At 42.4% G+C, this 20,411-nt stretch overlaps 1 protein-coding gene across 6 annotated transcripts in view; it reads left to right on the top strand.

Moving 5' to 3' along the window:
* Window positions 1-5,414: 5,414 nt before the first annotated feature.
* Window positions 5,415-20,411, top strand: part of STEAP1 (STEAP family member 1) — a 77,147-nt gene continuing 62,150 nt past the window's right edge. For 3 of the 6 annotated variants that reach the window (XM_029588781.1, XM_029588776.1, XM_029588782.1), the window contains exon 1: window positions 5,415-5,542. The gene's annotated coding sequence lies outside the window, so the exon portion shown is untranslated. Of the gene's footprint in view, window positions 5,543-11,136; window positions 11,288-14,817; window positions 14,902-19,322; window positions 19,413-20,411 lie in introns of all 6 variants that reach the window. The other 3 variants (XM_029588780.1, XM_029588779.1, XM_029588778.1) reach the window with 3 other exon arrangements.

Consider the following 20,411-nt stretch of genomic DNA (forward strand, 5'->3'; position numbering starts at 1 on the left):
AAGCCCATATCTGGTAGCAGAGCAATGAGATATTGAAAGGGCCAACAACAAACAAGGCCCAAGCCCGGGTCATCGCTGGCTTGTCCTGAGCATACCACCCCTGTTAACCGTCCAACAGCTGAATCAAACTTCTGAGGCTGTCCGTCCCATAAAAAGCGCAGTGAGCAGGGAAAGATAAAGTAAAATGCACCTTCTTCTTGATGAGATATCCACAAAATGGTGCCATGTTGCACCGTTTCACTGCCACTCTGGTGGAATAGTCATTAAAGATCATAACTTGACTGCCATCATGCCTCAAATCCTTAATCGCACGGTAAGAAGATAAGATTTTTTGCCTATCAGCATAATCAAGCACTCTGACCATTATAGAGTGAGGTTTAGCAGATGGCTTGACTCGAGAACCAATTCTGTGTGCCTGCTCAAAACGAATCGCAGGGGAGTTCTCCATGAGCTGTAAGTCTTTCAAAAGCCAAGTATACATAAAGTCCATCAGTTGCGAGTCAGGGGTATTTTCTGAAATGCCTATAATCTTCAAGTTATTGCGGCAGCTACGATTTTCTAAATCATCAATTTTAACTTGAGCCGCATGAACTGCCCTCTCAAAGCCTTCCACTTGACAATCCAACGTTTGCACCTTAACCGCAGTATCATGCATGCCTACTTCGATTTCAGTAAAGCACTTAGCAAAGTCTGACATTTGGAATCTATGGCAATAATGGAGGCATTCAGCTTATCCAACTTGCCCTCCACAGATGCGATAACCCTGCCAAAACCTCGTGAATTATAGCCATCACATCCCAGCCAGCCTGGTCAGAGGGCACAGTCACCGCCATATCTTGATCTGAACCCACCAACTTGATTTTCTCTTTATCCTTCTTTGCCGTTCTCATGGACATAATAAGCCACAAAATGGAGTAGTACAGCTCCTTTTGTGTTACAAAATGAAATTTCACGGTGGTAGTGTAGAGAAAAAAAAAACGATTTAAAAAGAAATATAAGGAGGGTGGCACCCAGAGCCTCAGCATAGCATGTCTGCTCAGCTCACTGCATCACCGGAAGTCCAAATATGGAAGCATTCTAACATGGCATGCAGTTATTGCCACTGGTCATATTTTTAGGAAAGGAATTTATGGTAGAATTGTCAGCTTATTTTAAAAGGTAGAGTCAATTGGGAATACGGTATTGTGGCATCTATTCTCCAAAGATTTAAGGAGTTGAAAGTTCTGTATAACATACTGGAGAATGAGTTCTTCAGGTATTTACAATTAAATCATTGCTTATCACGTGCCTAATCAAGACTCAAGTAGCTAGTGCCTTCTCTGATTTTGAAGCTATGTTCTTCAAGCAAAATGAGAAAAAAAGGTTTGCTGTTTAAATTGTACTTGATGTTGTCTCCTACTAGGGAGGAGAATGGGAAAAAGACTGGGAAGAAACAATTGATGATACTATATAGGACGTATGTTTCATGGCAATGGCTAAGAGTTCCATATCATCAGCGATACTAGAAATGAACTATAAAATTGTTGTGACCATCGCTGCCCGACATCTCCACTCCGCCCACCTTACCTCTTTTGCGACTCCCTCTTTGGTTGATGGAAGTTTGGCTGCCGCGGCGTCATCTTGCCAACCTCCTACGGCGTCCCCAGACCGGCTAGATGCTGCCTTCCGCCACGATCTCCGGAAGCCTAAGGGCGCACGGCGCGGCCCCGACTCAAGTACCAGCTGTGGCGCAAACCTCAGGGGCATCCCCCTGAGATGATGTCATCCTCACCGGATACGTAAGGTCTTTGTTTTTGCTAGCTATTCGAGTTAGCAAGGGGATTCCTCCAGGTATCGCTGCGGATGGGATTCGCTCTCTGCATACCTTGCTACTCTGCCTCCTCGGACTTTACCAGGGGTACCCGCTCCTCGGGGGCCTCGCTCTCTCTCTCGCGCTTTTCAGGTCGCAGTCTGGAACCGGTACTCGCTCCTCGAGGGCCCACGTTCATGGACCTGCTATTGAATATTACTTCTGCCAGGAAGTCACCGCTGCCTACAACACCGGTGATGGTCCCAGGAAACAAACCGGTAGCCGATCCAAGATAGCTGGCAGCAATAAACACCAACACCTGTGAGTTACCATCTCTCTCTCGGAGCTTTCCCTGGAACCAGGTACTCGCTCCTCGAGGGCCTACTCCATTCCAGCCTCTGGGCTGCTTCAAGAGACTATTGTGTGAGTGTTACCATCAAGGTTCTGTTCCTGAACTTTGCATACTCTGCCTACTCACTATATTCAGTTTCTCTACAGTTCAGCCATCCTGGGATCGCTGTTCCAGTGCCTGAGGGACTACAGCCCAGCCAGGCTCTTCCAGCTCACTACTGCCACCTCTGGTAGTTCACTATACAGTTTAATAAAAGATCTAGTGTGTGTCTGTCTCCAAACTCTGAGCCTGACCGGTGGCCCCTCTCAGGATCTTCCCCCGGGGGCATGGTCATCTGCCACCGGCCCAAGGATCCACCCACAATTATCACAAATAATAACAAAATTCTTATACAATGGTATTTTACTCCACATAAGATTTATCCAGCATACTCTGCTGACTGCTGGCAGCAATGTGGTCAAGAAGGAACATATTATCATATCTGATGGACCTGTCCAAATATTGGAAGAAGGTAGCTGGGATGATTAAGGTAGCTGGGATGATTTTTCCCATGTTATCTCACACCCTCTTTTAATCCCATGTTAACTTGTTCTATTTGTTCAATGTAAAGCGCCATGCCTGGCGTCTGTTTGCATTACATTGTGAACCGATGTGATATCCTGGATGAATGTCGGTATATAAAAATTTTAAATAAATAAATTAAATAAATATACAGATCCTTTGGCATTCCAAGACTTTTCTATTATCGATATACCTGGATAATTGGTCTGTGTATGTAACATTATTGGTAAATCATTTGCTGTGTGCAGCCCAGTGGGAATTGGCAGCTCACTGGAAGAGACTGACAGAGCTAACCCAATGGCCACTAAGATGTAGGATGTGGTCCTTACACTACATGAGCTACTTAACTGTGATATGCAAAGATAAGGACATCTTCATATAACTGTCAGGGAACCTTTCCTGAGGTGGTACAAACAATAAAGCTGAATATTCTACTTAAGATATTACCTACTGTAATAGCCTATTCTGGACGGTCACTGAAGTGGGTCGGGGAGGAATAAAATGGAAAAATTTACATGGAAGTATGCATATATGGCTATTTGTGCTGCTAAGTTTCTTTTTTGTGTATTGCATCCTATGGTTAATAAAAATGTAAATGAGAAAAAAATAATAAACTGATAAATCCTAGAAAAAATAAGATAAAAACCGAAAAAGGTCTCTATTTATGCAGGAATAACACTGGCAGCAATGCCATACCCCAATGCTGCCACTGGATGTCAGTGTAAGATAATCCTATCTACAGAAATGTTTCTTGTAGGAAAAAAAAAATCAAATTTTCCAACCTCCACATCCTTGGAATACTTTGTCTATCACTCTAAACACTGTAATTTTATCCTTTCCTATTTAGAAATCCAGAGCTCAAAATACAGTGTTATGTTTGCTAGAAAATAAGAAGTAAAACCAAAATGTGCAGACCTGAAAAAGATGGGAAAAGGAATCGAGAGCAGAGATCAAACGAGAAACTGAAATAGTCTGATAGGAGGAAGGGAAGCAAACGGTTGCGTTTTGCAAATGAAAGAGAAAAATAAAAGAGTGGGAAAGGACAGAATGCCAATCACTACAACTTATTTAGTGAGAATGTAAACATTAACCTGCTGTAACATGCTTTGAACTATCTAGTTGGAAAAGCATGAAATAAAGAAATGAGGTTGACAATATTCTCTGTAAAGCTCGGTTAGCTACATTTTCGTTTAATGTGAACTAATGAGATGTTCCCAACGTTCATCGGGATATAAAAGCTTCTAAATAAATAAATAGATTTTATTTATTTATTTAACACTTTTTTATACCGACCTTCAAGATAGATATTCTTAGTTCTAACTTCAAGTTGGAAGTAACGCTTGTATCCTAACATCAGATGCTGGAAGATGCTTCAGGACGGGCATCTCCACTGTACTGACAGTGACCAGAAGCCCCAAAGGCCTGTTAGCAAGTGACAAAAAGAAATTTAGCATTAAATTCTATAACTTTAATTTCCAGTTTTCAAGAGCAGAACACAGCTGGAAAGCTCTGGACCTGGATAAAATGTAAAGTTATATCTTGAAATAAAAGGGGAATAAAAAAAATATTGCACTCCATAAACTGCATAGGATGTTTAGAGAATACTGAAGACCTACAGGGTTTGTACTTCCCACCCAGCAAAGGATACCAAACTGCATTTTGCAGTCTGTTTCAAGTCTTTTTTTTTTTTTTTTCCAGGACAGGAAACAGACTATCATTGCTCTTGCTGTTCTCAGTCCCTGTTAATTGATAACAAAGGCATAATCCCCTTTAGCTGACCTGATAAAGCTTTTATTTTTTAAGCCAGGGCTACCTGATTCAAAATCAGCTGTTGAGTGATTTCTTGTAAACTCGTCAATAATCTCATTATTTAGCCTCGATCTGAATGTGAAAAACTTTTGTTTCATCTTTTACAGTCCAAGTATATCTGTGGAAGAAAGAAGGTTTCCGCTTGGATCACTGAAAAGCACCCAAGCTTGCAAAAGCCACCCCTTTTGCTCACACAACAGAATATTTTTAAATTGAAAAAAAGAACACCTCCCTTTTAAAGGAAAAATGTACAGTGATAGGCTCCAGAGCGAGCAGCTTTCACCCTTTTGTGCAGCAACTCTTTCATTGGATGTCCACATGCAAATTCTACTAAATGCTGGTGAAAATGTTCAGGAAATTTAAAAAAAAAAAAAAGGACTTTTCCTCTCTCCTCATGCGTTGCTTTAGTTTTATGGCAGATTGTTTACTTAGCGAAAAAGAATATTTTCTGTTTGAGAGTGACAGATGGTGAAACAGCCGGATATGAATCATGGTCAGGGAGAGAGGAAGGATTAATATCCAGATTGACTAGTACTGTACCTCGCTGGGACTGGGCTGCTATGATGGATGGACTTCAGGTAGGAGATGAGATTTGCAGCGTGTGAAGGAAGGTACAGGGTATTACAGGAGAGGCTGGCAGGGCCACTAGAAGGGGGATTTGGAAAGAAGGTTAAAAGCCTGGCTATTCTGGGAGTATTTAATAGAAGAGGGATTGGAAGGGATTAGGTATTAGAGGTAACAGAAAGGAGCTGTAAGGAGAGGACTTGGAGACTGAAATAAGAGAGGTATTGGAACGGGAGATGCATTGAAGAAGGGAAAAGTTTGAGAGGGCTGGAAGGAGATGCGAACTGGCGAAGGGTGGAGTTTATAAAAGGGAGGGCTGGAGGTGTAGTAAAAGGGAGGGCTCGTGCAGACCGACTACAAAACCGGACTCCTAAAACTGGCTGATTCCTGACTGAGTCATTCTCTTTGAATGGAACAATTACCTCTTTTATTCCGAGTCCGTAGCGCAAACTCAACATAGACGTTTTGTAAGTACTGTCATTTCCTATTTCTGTATTAGATGACTGCTAAATGCAGAGGTTTTAGTTTAGCACATAACTTTTCAGCGCTTCCCTCCTCCTAAGCACGAACAAGTATCTGTATAATGCTAGTGTGCTGTGTGCCGACCCTAGGACCTGCAAAAGTCAGCGCCAAAGCCGACTGGCCTGGATCGCAAAGGGCTGCCTTTTGAACGCTGAAAAGGAGACTTTTCAACTAAAGGCTCCGGCGCTAGGAGCTGACAGAGTGGCAGCCGTGCCTGTGTGGGTGGGCGTACGTGTGCACGTCAGCAAGCATGGGCGTGACTCAGCGACAGCGCTGGAAGTGACGTCCAGGCTTTGGAAAGCTGCTTTTGTGCTGCCTCTCCACTGAATGGACTGTTTTGTGGGTAGACAAGTTTATTTGGAGTTTCCAAAGAAGTTCTTCTACCTAGTACCGGAAATTTACAGCCCCCATTGGTGCTGCCAAATTGCATCTCATGTATTTTTCATTTTTAAGTCTACTTTTCACGTCGTTAAGGGGTTATTTGAATTCTATCCCATTAAAGTAAAAATCCTACTGAAGGAGTTTATTCTAAATCAGGTTTATTTTACCTTACCACACACTGATGAGGTCATTTACAAAGCCGCCATAATTATTGTTTCTGTGCCTACACGGTGTACCTGATTCACTAAGGGTTTTCCCCATAGATACAAACAGACCGATGAGATACCACGTGCTCAGGCTAGCGCACAAATTAAAACGCAGTTGGACACGTGTTTTGGAATCGCATCCATAACAACCCTCATGATATGAAAAGGCTATGTTGATGAGGCTATTAGCTAGTCCTCATTCCCCCCCCCACCCCCCCCCCCCCCCCCCCCCCCCCCCCCCCCCACCCCCCCAACCCCCCCCCCCCCCCCCCCCCCCCCCATATAAAAAATAAATGTGTGCCCGACACACACATTTTAACCCTCAAAAATTAACGCCAGCCCCGGAGCCGGCGTTAAGTCTTGAGCCCCAAAAGTTTACCTAAAAGCAGAAAACACTGCTTTTCTGTGGCTTCTCTGATTTAAGATTGTGGTGATATTAAGTTGGAGGAACCACAGAAAGCAGCAATGTGAAAAAAATGTTTTTTAAATGTCTTGCCAGCGATCAGGTTAGGAAAACAGATGTTCTATTTTACAAGCTTCCATTTCCCTAACCTGTGCACAGGTTACGGGAAACACTTTTTTAAAACTGGGCCCAGCCACTTCTCCTGGGCATCCAATACCATGGATGCGCTAGGAAAGCACAATTTATCCCTAGTGTTTAATGCAGTGGCTCATTTGCCTATAGCATCAAGTGCCCAAGAGAGGGGATTGTGCACGCATTAAAAAAATTGCATCCAGTTTGGTCGCACATTTTTAGCGCATCTGTATTACATCCGCCTGAAAATGGGAGAATAGCCTTAATGAATCTGACCCGGTATGTGGAATTTGTATTAGACAATAGTCAAATACAAGATTTTATAAATAAATATATTTCACATGATAATTTTTTTTTACTAATTTTTATGGTAATCAGGAAATCGGTGTGCAAATGAAAGCTGCCTTCAGGTTCCCATGACAAAATAATGTGCTTTAATGACTACTATTTTGTGCAAAGTTGAGAAAATAGCTACACTTCTGAGTTATAGTTATTTGGGATTTGGCTGAAACTGCATGAAAAATGTCAGTTTCATACATTATTTTTTCAAGATTCCCCAGACATGCCTACTAGCTCTAACCCTATAAAAATCCGTATCTGTCTGGCCATGGTTCATCTTGGCAAAATGTTTGTCCAGTTTTAGAACAATGGATGCCTGAGGCTGCTAACCAGCAGCGGTGAGAGGGAAGAGCTGCAATGAAGCCGCTGATGCAGGAACATGCTCAGAGGGCAGATCAACCACAGGTGCAGATGGGGCAGCAGTGTCACCATGCAGGAAGAAAACACAGGCCCTACCAGGAGGGAATATTTTGTCCCCGCACTACATTGCTGCGTCTTCTAGAGGAGAAGGTGATCATGAGATACTGCATGAGCTCTGTGGCCATAACAGCTTTATATGAAGAGCTCAAAGCACAGCTTGATCCAGTCCCACACAGGTCCCACACCATACAAGGCCTTGTGGAACTCCTACATTCCCTCCATTTCATGGCTTCTGGGTCCTTTCAAACTACGGTCAGGTTAGTAAGGGGAATGTCCCAAGCCACCTTTTCCAGGTGCTGCGTGCCATGCATAGCCACGTTTACTCTTATATCAGCGTCCCCACACAGAGGCAAGATGGCAAGTACTGAAGAGGGATTTCTCTTCCATGATGCAGTTCTCCACTGCCTTCGGAGTGTTTGACTGCACCCATGTAGTTCTCAACCCACCCCATCAGAGGGAAGATTCCTACCACAACCAAAAGCTTTCCACTCCCTTGATGTGCAAATGGTGTGCGATGTACATATGTGCATCCTCGATATGATGCTGAGGTATCCGGGAGCCACCCACGATACCTAGATTCTGTAGCAACTGGCTTTTTATTTTTCTGAACACGGGATGTACGGCAATGGCAGGCTACTGGATAAGTACAAGCTTCTTTCATTTAAAGCTCTGTTCACTGCCATTCATGCATATGCCAGGGAGATATGTGCCAGCCAAGGAGCCATGCCCCTACCATGCTTAGTCCTTTTAAAAGCATTCTCTCTACCTACCCTTCACTGCCTTACCATGCCCCAAAAATTTGATGATGGGGATTGTAGGGGAGCCAAGAGAAGCCAAAACCCTGATTATCCCACTCAAAGCCTCATTTGCTTCAGTAATTAAAATTTCTGACACTCTTCTGCACTGTATGTTCATCTTCATTACTTAGTAAGCTCCACTGTGAAGGTAGTCACAATTTATGTTTTTTTCCAGCAGTGCAGCATATGTTGATTAGTGCCATAGAAGCCATTAGTAGTAGTATTTAGGCATAGTGTCTGTCTGCATGTACAGATTTCCCATGTTCTCTGATCAGTCCCGCAATATTGTGCATGCAAGATCGTTTACCATTCAACAACCCTTATTAATACCTACATGATATATGTTAGGATACAAGCTGTACTGCGTGAGACTGAGCACGAAATATGTTCTGCAATGCTTTTTCACATGTTGCATATATGTAGATATATACACACGCTTAAGGTAAGGAAAGCTGAAGTAGCACTTACGAAGGCCAAATGCTTCAATACATAGAGCATTTCATTTCCAAAAGTCAGTGAATGCAGACCTGGCTATTAGGGATGGTGAATCTTTATCATTCCCTAGATTTCCCATAGTCTGTAATCTAAGCACACTATGTAGAATTATTTATATATATATATATATATATATATATATATATATATATATATATATTTAATAGCATTTCTGAATCGCTTTATAGATAAAACTATTGTCCTAAGCGATATACAAAAATTTCAGTTTAAACAAGATACAAAATTCACATATCTAAAACAAATTCATTAAAAATATAATAAAACCCTCAGAAATCTACTAAATCCTTTCTCCAAGAATGGAACCCCCTTTATACAAGAGTTACCCAGTGAAATTCATAGCAAGGTTTTAGTGGAAGTACGTTAATGCATGGTCTTCTATGTAATGCGAAGAATAGATATTGTTCTCCTTTTTTTACTCACATGACTGACAGTTATGTATGTAAGCTAACTAATACAATGAGCAGGTCAATACTAGCAGGATGAGTCTGTTATTGTTATTTGGGGTGCTATAGGGAGGGGGAGGGGCGAAGTTGGCAGGAAACTGTGGAATATTGTTTAGGAGCTTGACAGACTTGCTTGTCTGATGATTGTAAATAATGGAAAAAAAAACTTGGGCATGTTATGTATCATTGATCTGTTATGATCCTTGTGCCAATAAAGACATTTACACCAAAAAAAAAAATATAACAAAATATAGATAATTCAAGCCCCCACACAAATTTCTTATCCTCCCAATATAAACTGTGCAAGATGATATTCACTTACGGGAGGATTTTAAAAGCCCTGCTCGCGTAAATCCGCCTGGATTTACGCGAGCAGGGCCCTCGCACGCCGGCGCGCCTATTTTGCAGAGGCCACCGGCGCGCGCAGAGCCCCGGGACACGTGTAAGTCCCGGGGTTTTTTGAAGGGGGCGTGTCGGGGGCAAGGTCGAACGACGCGGTGTTTCGGGGGCGGGACACGGCGTTTCGGGGACGGGACTGGGGGCGTGGCGCCGGCTCGGGGGCGTGGTCGAGGCCTCCGGACCAGCCCCCGGGTCGGATGACGGCACGCCAGCAGTCCGCTGGCGCGCGTAGATTTACGTCTGCTTCTCGCAGGCGTAAATCTAGGGACAAAGGTAAGGGGGGGGTTAGATAGGGCCTGGGGGGTGGGTTAGGTAGGGGAAGGTGAGGGGAGGGCGAAAGAAAGTTCCCTCCGAAGCCGCTCCGATTTCGGAGCGGCCTCGGAGGGAATGGAGGCAGGCTGCGTGGCTCGGCGCGCGCAGGCTGCCCAAAATCGGCAGCTTTGCGCGCGCCGATCCAGGATTTTATAAGATACGCGCGGCTATGCGCGTATCTTATAAAATCCTGCGTACTTTTGTTTGTGCCTAGTACGCGATCACGCTTTTTTAAAAAATCTACCCCTTAGGGAGTGATTTTCAAAAGTATTTACACACAAATACATTTTACACTTGTAAATTGCACTTTACCTGAATAAGTGGGCTGTTGAAATTGCAACAATAAAATGTGCCATTGAATTGTTTATAGGATTTACCCATAAGTGCATTCTTCAAGGGTAAATGGCTTTTGAAAATTGCTACAATAGTAGTTACATTTACACATGCAAATCCTTTTGAAAATGTCCTCCTTAGTCTTTGCATGTGTTGCATAATCTGTTCTTTGTCTAATCATATGGCCCATTAACATTTCTGAAAGATACCTGCATAAAAATAGTGCTGCATTTCTATAGTAATGGATAAATAGCTTCGTGTTGGGTATATTTGGCTCTACGGTATTTTAACACTGAAGGAATCACATTTCCTAATGCAATATTACATCCTAACACACAAAGGAAACTGTTACTATACTTTTCAATCCTTTATTCATATTTTACTTATACAAAATGTGTTTATACAAAACAACATAATACACCCACATGCACACTATTCCATTCAGATTAGTATGAATGGAATAGTGTGCATGTGAGTTTTGGGAATGTGGGTGTTTTAGAAGATATGGGGGAGTATTATATTGTTTTGTATAAGTAAAATATGAATAAAGGATTGAAAAGTATAGTAACAGTTTCCTTTGTGTGTTTGGATATTTGGCTCTACAACATTGCTAAATTGTCGTTACATGTGCTGGTGTTTGACGTCCATAGATTATTTGTGATCTTAGCTGTATAGTTAATGGTGTTATTTATAATAGCCTCTGAGCTTGGTGGGTAGGATGTGTAATGAAATGTAACTATAACAGTAAAAAATGAATAAAGGTGTAGCAGCACTAAAGGCAAACTAGGATGCAATGACCATTACAACACTTGATAAGGTCAGCTGCCTTGTGCCTCATGCAGTCTCTCTGTTGCACAGGTGATACAGGATATGGCTGCCAGCTAGCTATGGCTTCTCACCCATGTAACTCACTCCAGGACACCTGCAGCATGGAGGTGCAATGAGAATCTGTCATCGAGAGCATCCTTGGCATGTTGAAAAGTCACTTCAGGTTTCTGAATAAAACAAGGTGTGCCTTAGAGTATAATACACACACAATAGCCAAGATTGTGCTCACTTGCTGTATGCTTTCCAGTATAGCAGTCACATATGGATCCCAGCTGAGATTAACCAGGATCTACAGTAGGGTCTTATGTTCCCCATGCACATCATCAGGAGACGATAAAGAGTGGGATCCAGGTTCACAGCAGAATCTGAGTGCTGCTTTGCTTGTAAGGCTGTTAATACAGTGTTTCTGATGTATGCAGAGGAAGTATTCCAGTGCAACCCTCTCTCTGGCCTTTTTGTTTGTTTGTTATCTTGGACCACATTGGCTTCTGCTTGGCAATGGAATGATTGCCTAATTGCACAAGGTAATCCAAAAGGATAGGCAAAGAGGAGGGAGGGAAGATGGAGCTTGGGCACTTTGCATGCCGTAATGCATGCTGATGACTATTTATCTGATTCATGCTGGTAATCGTTTACCTGATGGATATATTACACTTTGTCAGGAAAGACAATAATCACTGCGTGCATGTACAATGCAGCTGCCACTTTAACTCTTAATTGAAGTAGCTCTAACAGGAGGCACCGAGAGGACAGCTGGGAGAATTGTGGGCACCATGCATATGTTTTCCTCTACCCACAATAGCCCTGCAATGCATCTAGAAATAGCCGGTTAGTGGCAGAGATATCTTGGTAGTAGAAGCAGATAGCTACCTATGGGCCATGTTGCTGGTTTGCTGCCTCTTATCTGTGGAAGCAGCTCCATTTGGTGTGTCTTTTCTTAGAACGTTAGCCCATTCTGCATATATGTTTCCCTAAACCCACCCTCATTTAGTCCATGTCTGAAAAAAAGCTCTCTTCTAAAGATCTATAATAAGGTGTTCTGTTAGTATTTTTGTGATTTGATCTCCTTAAGGCGCACTTGCTAATGCAATGATTTAGTCATTTGTGTTTTGCATCACAGTGATGGAATGGCAGCCTGACATGTGTGTGACATCTCAACAAGGGGCTATGATTATAACCATGATAGTCATTAATATTGTCACATATATATGACTGCCCCTTTTTTCATAAGATGTTTCCTTTCTCTATGCTGACTGTAAGTTTTAAAATGACTGAGACACTATTAATATATCTAACTGACATGATTCTTAGAGGTATGGATGCTAGGCAATCTTACCTATTGGTCATGTTGGCTATCTCAGTGGCATTTGATACTGTAGATTATAGTATTTTGATTCAGAAGGCTTTCTGAAGTTGGTTTATCTAGTAAAACACTCAGTTGGTTTAATTCCTTTCTAAAAGATCGGTCATATGTGGTTAAGATTGGGACCTAGAAATCGAATAGGATATCTCTTAATTCAGGAGTACCTCAAGGTTTGACTTTGTCAGCAACCCTTTTCAATTTTTATATGTTGCCTCTCTGTAAATTGTTAGCTGGACTAGGCATTATACACTATATTTAAGCTGATGATGTGTAGATGCTTATACCAGTAAAGGATTCAAAAGAAAATACTTTGAGACTTTTAGAGATATACGGTATATGTCCTCTGTTCAACACTTGCTTGCACACATGAAACTAGCACTAAACCACCAAAAGACTGAAATAGTGTTTCTATGTAATAAATTAGACTGTAATATGACTATGATATATAGAATCGGGATCATGGGGTGGTTTTAGATAGTGATTTAAATATGAAGAAAGCTATTGGTAATATGATTACAGATGGTTTTAACAAGTTACACATTTTAAAGAAATTAAAACCTCTTTTACATTTTAATGATTTTAGGACAGTGCTGCAGACTCTGATCTTTTTCTAAGATTATTGTAATGCCCTATTGTTGGGCCTTTCTTTCAGTAGTCTTAGACCTCTTCAACTATTGCAGAATGCAGTAGCTAGAGCCCTAACTGGAAAAAAAAATGTATGATCATATTACTCCAGTGTTGATGGATTTACATTGGTTGCAATTACATATAGAATACAGTACAATGTTCTTTGTTTACTATATAAATCATTATACAATGATAATATAGAATGGTTAAATGCATCTCTATGTATCCATACTCTACAGTGCAACCTTCAGTCAGCAAATAAAGGTTTTCTAATTATTTCATCACCCAGGTCAGCCCATTTAAGTAAAGTGAGGAAAAGAACGTTATCATTGGCTGGACCGAAATTATGGAACTAACTGTCAATGGAATTAAGATTACAGTCTAACTTTCAAACTTTTAAGAAAGATTTAAAAACTTGGTTATTTAGACAGGCATTTGGAGAGGAAGCAGTTTAAACAATTGCAAGTTGAGAAGCAGTGAATGTGAAAATGAGGCCATCTTTTTAGCTTTGAATCTTTTATGAAGCATGACTTTATATACTTTTATTTGTTTTAGTTTTAACTGTATTTTATTTTACTTTTATTCTTTGTTAATTATATGTTTTGCATTTTAGATTTTATGTGACTTTAATTATATTATTGTTGTAAACTGGTATGACTGTAATAGAATATCAGTATACAAAAGAAAATAAATAAATAAATAGATAAATAAACTACTAATCATAATGCAAAACATGAAATAATAGAGCATAAAAACAAGAAAACATAAAGAAAAGAATCCAACATACAATGATGAGCAGAATAAAGTTAGAGTAAAACTATCATAAGAAACTTTAGTCGGGAAAAGCCTTGACAAAATGATCTTCAGTATTTTCGTAAATTTAAAATATTAATTTTCATGGTGAACTCTGAGGTAAGGAATTCCAAAATGAAGGGAATTAAACTTTCCTTTTGCATTTATCTGCTTTCTAATTAGTGGACTTAATTTATCAGCCAGAGTAGTTGTCCTGGTGAACCAGGACATAACTGATCTATCAATATTCTCATATTCTAAATTCTGTAAGGCTTCAAGTAATTTATCCATTAGATCTTCAGTACTAAGAGGTCTACAAAATTCAAGCACAGTGGTCTGTTTTGTGAGATAATGATTGATTTGTTTAAAGGAAAGTGTAGTATGAATCAGATTGACGTACAGATTGGAGTGAAAATTCAACGAAGAGCTGACAAACAAAGATAAGATCTAACCTATGGCCAGCTTTATGTGTTGGTTTATTAATAATTTGCCATAAACCAAGAGCTGCCAGAGTGTCAAAGATCTCACAAGCAGTAGAAAGTGGATTACTATCTACATGTAAATTAAAATCACCCAATACTACTGCAGGGATGTCTAAAGATATCGGCTAAAAATTCAACTAATAGAGAACTGTTGTGTTCAAGTAGAACAGGGGTGGAATACTCTAAACATACCTGAAGGGAACTACTTTTAAAAAAATCCACTTCAAATGGAGGGGCAATATCCACGTGGTGATTTATTAATGTTAGTTCCTTTTTTGCTATAAGCAAAATGTCACCCCCCTTTCCGCTTAGTTCTTGGAATAGAGAAAACGTCATATAACCTTTCAGGTAGTTGATTAATTAAAACTAAGTCAGAGCTTTTTAACCAAGTTTCCATTGTATAACAGACATCTGGATAAGATTCTTCCAATAAATCATTAATTATAGGAATCTTCTTGGAAAGAGATTGAGCATTAATCAACAGCAGAGATAAAAAGGCTGATATGATAAAATGAGAACTCGTCTGTGAAGGTATGCTATATAAAGTCCTATGTCTTTTCATTTTTCTTTTCGCTCAGCAATTTCCATATCGTCCCTGATTTAAAATGATCTCAATGTTATTTTCAGTCACTTTAAAACTTACAGTCAGAGTAGAGAAAGGAAACATCAAAGTTATCGATCCCAGATCTAGCTTTGTGCTCCAAAGGGTGCACAAAGGGGCGCACTAAGGGGCAGGCCCCTTAGGTGCATGCCCTTCGGCATGTACAAAATGGTGCACAGTGCCTTCGGCGTCTCGCTCACGGCTTTTCCCGTGCTGAATGATGATGTCAGCAGGGGGAGGGGCTAGCCCTTGTGGGTAGCACGGCGGCTGGTCCAGGGAGAGCAAGTTGACTGGAGCTGGTCGGATTTAAGTTACTTTTTACTTTTAATGTAAATTGCTTTGATTTGTGGTAAGAAAAGAGATACATCAAATATAATGAGATCACTAATTATCCCCTAAATGCATCAAGCCACAATGTTTTATTGCAGGAGGGATCCCACTATATCTGGGAGCTGACGCTGTGATAGTGGTGCCCCTCCCACAAAAAACAACATGGTTCTCTGGAGCATTCTTTTGTCTCACGGTCAAACCCTGCAGGACAAAAGAACATAGCGAGCGGTCCTTTAACGCAATGGCAGCCCCAACCTCATGGGACCACCATCAGGTTAAAGGGCTGCTGGCCCAAATATTTTAAAATCACAGCAAACAGGGTGGTTGAGCTTGGGTCAGTGCTAACCCCTGTAACCCCAGTCCGGTATGTGGTGTCCTACACAGATGGGGCCATAAGTATTTGTAAGTTCTTTGGGGAAGGAACCCTGACTCACTCTTCTCTGATGCCCCCTTCCCCAGGGTGTGAATCCTTTTAGCTGAGAGAAGAAATGTGTCCTTTCGGGTCCCAGTGCAGGGGTGGCTAACTTCCTCTTGGTTATCCCTGGGAGAGGGGTCACTTTTCTTTCTGTGTGCTATGTGCCCAAATAAAGATGCTGGACACAGTGGTTTAGTGTCCAAACTTAAATTTTCTGTATAAGATAGTTGCAGATGGCACAATAAATAGGCTAATCACAACACAGAAGTCAAACTTCCTCTCCCATTATAGAAATAATATAATATGGAGAGGGAAACTATATTCCCAAATATGTTAAAAACAAATTGATCAATATATGCAAATAAAGAGACAGGTATCATAAATAGATACGGTGCCTACTAGTGTCAATCCACCGTCTCACGCCCACATAGGGCCACAAACGGTATCAGCTCTTATGGCACCATTAGTTATAATCACATACCCACTCTCTTATACATATATCTTTTGGTTTTTATTGTTGTTTTTATTTTATTTTTTGTCTCGTTGTCTAATTTTATTTATCCATGAAATCTCTAAAATTACTCAAATGCAAAAATTATTTTGTCAAGATGCTTAGCTCGATCATTGGCGTATCGATATCATCATCATCCAATACTGTATCATAAGTCACAATTTTTGCATTTGAGTAATTTTAGAGATTTCATGGATAAATAAAATTAGACGAGACAAAAAATAAAATAAAAACAACAATAAAAACCAAAAGATATATGTATAAGAGAGTGGGTACCTGATTATAACTAATGGTGCCATAAGAGCTGATACTGTTTGTGGCGTGAGACGGTGGATTGACACTAGTTGGCACCGTATCTATTTATGATACCTGTCTCTTTATTTGCATATATTGATCAATTTGTTTTTAATATATTTGGGAATATAGTTTCCCTCTCCATATTATATTATTACAATAAATATGCTTCCAGCACCACAGTCTTTCCTCTCCTCAATTACAGTCTTGCTATCTGTGCAGGAATCTTTGCATGTACAAGGGATCCTACCATCCTCCTGGTTTAGGTGAGATAGAAGTCCTGGTGGGCAGGGCAACCTTTAAGATGGGCAGTAAAGCCCCTTCCACAGATGGCCAAACCTCCTGTCCTTGCACAAAGAATAATCTCTCTTTTCTCCCCAGGGGGCTGAAAATTCCAGATTGATGTTCTCTAGGATCTTTACAGTTTTTGTACTCACGGTTAGCAGTTCTTTAACAGGTCACCACCACCACTTCCGGGGCAGGTCTTCCCTATCCCTGCGCACACCAGACACAGGGTTCCCCGCGCCCTGAGTCCAAGAAAGACCCAAGAAAGTCCAGTGAGGCTTCTGCCATGAAAAATCTCAAAATCACGAAAAACACCCGGAGAAATATCATAACCAGCTATGGAGTAGACTGGCAGGACCACAGTCCCGACCCTGGACAGGAATCCCAGGATGGGTTAGCCTGTTCCCTCTGACTGGGCCTGAAAAGCACTACCTCCTAACTCTCCAAAACCTATAAGGGACTGCCTCCAGACTCTCAGGAGAGAGCTGTTATAAAGCCTCCTAGGGGGGCGGCCATTCCCAGGACCCTCAAAGGGAGGGACTGGAATTTGAATGGGTCCTTCTCCCATCCACTAACCTATTCTAGCTAATGCTTCCTTGAGCATACGGGTAACTGATGCATGACTCGCTGTTACATTCCATTTCAGAATCCATTTCTCCACAGCTCCTATCTTAGCGGATAGCCAGGCACATTCCCCATTAACTCTGACTCTCTCCTGTAACGAAAGTGCTCCTTGTTGGGAGACCCAGCACACGTTGATTGGCTGTAAGGTGCTTCTCAGGCCATGACCTCTTGTTCATTTGACACAAGAGGGAGGCTAGATGCAGAGCACTAACAAAAGCTTGTATAGAAGAGGACACCTGTGCAGTTATTCCTGGGATACTTTACTTGCAGGGGCAACAGCCAAGGGAAAATGGCAGTGGAGGCAGACATAGATGGCAAGGCATCTGAAGGAAACATACCCCAATGGAGGCAGAAGACTGGAGGCCAGAGCTATACAGGATGGGAGCCTTTTACAGAGCACTTCCACTATTGCCAGTTTCAAGGAGGGCTGCATACTCAAAAGAATGTCACAATGTGCCATCTCTTATCCAGAACACACCAAGCACCTGAGGCCTTCTATCATGGTACAGCCTGCTTCTCATCCTGTGAAACCTCTGATAATGTGGCAGGAGTGGTCTGGAAAAGGTTTGAGGGTACAAACGGGAGCATTCTCATAGAGATTATTGTGTTTTCTTTGGTCTGGTTAGCCAAACATTCTAGCCCGTGAAATCTTCAGCCAGGGCTGGCCAGCTGCTAGCATTGCTTCTCCTAGGCATCAAGATAGAATGATATTTGCTTTCTTAGCTTAGCCACCACCACCTCTGGGCTTCTTGACTGAAGGGATCTTTTTCCCCTCTGCTTATGAAGAGATTGAGCTGGGGGCCGCCTGCTAGAATGCCTGTATTGCCTATAGTAGAGCAGTGTTAACAGCAGCAGTGAGGTTGTTCAGGCCTTGAGAAAGGGTCAGTGTCTTCTGCTGTATCTCCTGGTTATCTTCTGGCAGTGATTAAGGAAGTGCATTCATTTCAAATTAATTTAAACAATATGATTAATAAGTGCAATTCATTTCAATTTAAAGGGACCCAAAATGAACTGGGGGCTCCCCTGAATGAAACAAACCTTATTCATTGTATTTGTTTGAAAAGAATGCTTCAGACCTAAGCCTAGACCCGAAGCTGGGGCCTTGTTTAAAGCAGAGGCCCAAAGTAGGGACTGAGGCTTAGACCTGAGCGGAATGCAGGGCCTCAGCAGAGACCTGGAAAAGGTCTTACCTGATCTGTTGTGTATCCGATGGCCAGGCCTCGGCCCAGATCCAGGTCCGATGCCACAATGTGACCCAGATGCCTGCTCCCAACACCATGGCCTTGGCCCAGACCAAGGCCCGACTCCGCAAACTGGCCCAGAGGGCAATGCAGGAGCAGCTGCAAGGCCTGGGCTCCTAGCCTGGACCTGGGCCTAGGCTGAGGCCCAGGCATCGGGACTGGGTCTGGGCTCCAGCCTAGGCTGAGGCCCAAGCATCAGGAACTGGCCTTCAGTCTGGGTCATGGCATCGAGCCTGGGTCCAGGCCAAGGCCCAGGCATCGGGACCCAGCCTCCAGGTCGGTTTGCGACAGCAGGCCTAGGTCTGGGCTCCAACCTAGACAGAGGCCCAGGCATCTGAACCCAGTTTCCTGGTCAGGTCATGGTGTCAGGCTTGGGTCCGGGCTCCGGCCAAAGACAGGGCTTCAGGCCTGGGTCCAGCTGAGGCATTGGCCTTGAGTAGGCTGTGGTCACATTTTTCAGGCGGGCAGAAGGGCGGGAGACCCTGGAAGGCTTTGTTTTTGTTTTTTGGCCATTTTGAGGGGGGGGGGGGTGGTATTGTTTGGTTCTTTTTTTTCTTACGAATGAAATGAATCAAACAATCCATGAACTGAAATTCATGTGAAAAAAATCTCTCAAACAAACCAGAACCAAATTTTTGTTTTACCCTGCAGATCCCTAGCAATGATGCAACTAATCCATCTTATTGGGTATATTGAGCAGATGTCTGTGCTGTGTGCTGCCCTGTAGATGATGCATCTCATGTAAGTTGGCCACATTGACCTTTGCTTGCTGTGCTGCTAGAAATGGTACTGGCTGGGATAAGATTTGTGGTGCTGTAAAGTTGTGGCCCTGGCACAGGCAGGAGCATAGCAACCTCCAGATGGTGGGGCATGCTAGTATCTGTTGGCATGGTTGAGTTCCGAGCCTCCCAGGAGATGTCACTGAGCAGCATGGAAAATTGCCATTGCCAAATGTCTTCATCCTCTGGTGAATTCTCTTCCTCCACTACCTCCTGCTGCTTCTCTGCCTCAGGCTGGTTCTGCAGGGGATGAAGTGAGAGTTCTCTGGTGCTGGGTCCTGTGAAAGGAAGCAGATGAGCATATCGGTAACAATGTGAATACTTGCAAACCATATATTTCCTATGTTTTTACATTTCTAAAGACACGTGAAAAGTTTAGAAACAAAGGCCTCAATATTCAATATGCTTGGGGTCCTTCATTTTCAGTTTAAACCGATTTTCACCCATAGATTCCAGGATTTTTTTCCAGAAATGACAATTGGTTTAAACAGATTTTCACCCTAATTTTAGGCTGACTAAAGAGCAACTCAAAGTGTCTCAAGATCTCCAAGTAGCTGCTGGAAGCCAGTGCGGGCCAAAGCACCTGCAGCATTTCAAGTCCCGACCCCCCAGCAAAAGCGCTCGCCTTCAGTGCCGCTGATGTGCTGTTTCTAGTCCCACCTCCTCCTCCCCCCAGGCAGGCAAAGTGTCCGCGACTTAATTCCACTAATGTGGCATTTGAAATGGGCCACACCCCCAGAAGCCTTTCCCAGCAAACTCCCTGGCCCCTGCACAAAAGCAGAAGTGCAGTGCTGGAGAGCACAGGAGCCTCAGTAATCCTGCAGCCGAAGGAGAAAGGAGAAGCCAAGAGCCACCACTAGTAAGGAGGAATGGGAAGGGAAGGTGTTCTTGAAAGTTTGGGACGAGAAGGAGATATGCTGGATGGGGGATGGGGTAGAGAGAGGGATGCTGCTGAGTGGGA

Source organism: Rhinatrema bivittatum, chromosome 2 (genome assembly GCF_901001135.1).
Source record: "Rhinatrema bivittatum chromosome 2, aRhiBiv1.1, whole genome shotgun sequence".
NCBI lineage: Eukaryota > Metazoa > Chordata > Amphibia > Gymnophiona > Rhinatrematidae > Rhinatrema > Rhinatrema bivittatum.